The following is a 1,578-nucleotide window of genomic DNA, read 5'->3' as shown; positions in this document are numbered from 1 at the left end:
TGAACAAGTAATTCACAGTGTGAAGATGTTAGAAAACTTACGATCGCCTTCATCATCTGCTCTGAAGTAAAATGGAGAATCTTTCATATTTGATACAACTATTTCAGAAAATTTGGACATCTGCACAAACTTTTTCAGAGTTGATCGGTTCGTGTATTGGTTGAACCATTTTGTGTTCCATTCCATCGTCGAATCGAGTTCCAGTTGTTTGGAGTACTTCTCAAAAACATGCGCATGTTTTTTCCCTTTTGCCATTTCATTGAAAGCAAACATGATGTTTTGATAAGGAACTTTGCGTTGACGAAGTTCGTCTCGGACACCACCTTTAAGATAAGTACAAATCTTCAAAATCGGAGGTGAATCGGTTGAGTTCTGGGGCTATCGTTGAGAAGATTTTCGCGCCAATTCGGTCAGTTATAATTATTTGAATGATGAATTAATGAAGCAGGGAATGGGAGCTTCCCAATGAAAAAAATTACATTGAATTCCGCCGTGTAGAACTCCGGATTTTTTCATAAAGCTGGAATCACTCCCAAAAAAAGCAAAAATTGTGAGATGAATTTTCAGAAACCAATTTTTGACCTGAAAATTTTGGCAATTACTCTTTGACTACACCACTCTTTGACTACACCTACTCTTTGACTCCACATTCTCTTTGACTACGAAATCTCTTTGACTACATTTATCTCTTTGACTACACTTGTCTCTTTGACTACAAAGTCTCTTTGACTACAAAGTCTCTTTGACTACAAAGTCTCTTTGACTACACTTTTTAAATTTTTAAAATTTTCTGCAGTTTTTGTGGGCGTTCTTACAGAATATAAGAAGAATTTGAGCCTAAGCCTATAATTTTAAACAAAAAACTGACAATTCCAAAAATAAATCACAGTGAAAAAAGTACTGAAATTCGCGAAAATCAGCAAAATTCTCACTTTTTTTCGCTGAGATTTCCAAAATTTTATTATTTTCTGTACAAATCAAAGGCTTAGGCTGAAACGGTTACCGGAAAACTGGTGTTTTAGCCTAAGCCTACAATTTGAGACAAAAATCGGAAACTCCAATAAATTCAGTCAAAAAGTACTATAAAACAAAAAAGTGTAGTCAAAGAGACTTTGTAGTCAAAGAGACAAGTGTAGTCAAAGAGATAAATGTAGTCAAAGAGATTTCGTAGTCAAAGAGAATGTGGAGTCAAAGAGTAGGTGTAGTCAAAGAGTAATTGCCGAAAATTTTCAGAACTCAATGTTATTTGATTCAAGTCCATCTAAAAACATTTTTCAGATTGCTATTTGGCACTTTCAAAAAATTTTCTAATGAAAATTATAACTGGATCATTGAAAAATCCAGGTGGTCTTATGGGGTTATTCATGTAGCGAAAATATGTATTGAAATGCATTTCCGCGCCCACGAAATTCAATGCATGAGCGTCGCGAAATGTATTTCAAAGCATTTCGCGACATAACTGTAAATGCATTTCAATACATCGCGTGGCGAGTTTTTTTTTCTGGAAAAGGTATGCGCCTTTAAAGATTTTCCCCAGAATTCCACCACAGTGGCGATGATATCAGATCTGCCGGTCTA

The 1,578-nt window shown here is 35.3% G+C and overlaps 1 protein-coding gene across 1 annotated transcript in view; it reads left to right on the top strand.

The window, feature by feature from the left end:
* Cbr-mut-16 overlaps nt 1-1,578 on the top strand; it is a gene marked incomplete at both ends in the record, with an annotated part of 14,528 nt that overhangs the window by 9,635 nt on the left and 3,315 nt on the right. The window lies entirely within an intron of this gene.

The sequence above is a fragment of the Caenorhabditis briggsae genome, assembly GCF_000004555.2.
Source record: "Caenorhabditis briggsae complete genome, chrI, whole genome shotgun sequence".
Lineage (NCBI taxonomy): Eukaryota > Metazoa > Nematoda > Chromadorea > Rhabditida > Rhabditidae > Caenorhabditis > Caenorhabditis briggsae.
Note: the sequence above shows the minus strand (reverse complement) of the source record. Positions and strands in the feature narration are given on the sequence as shown.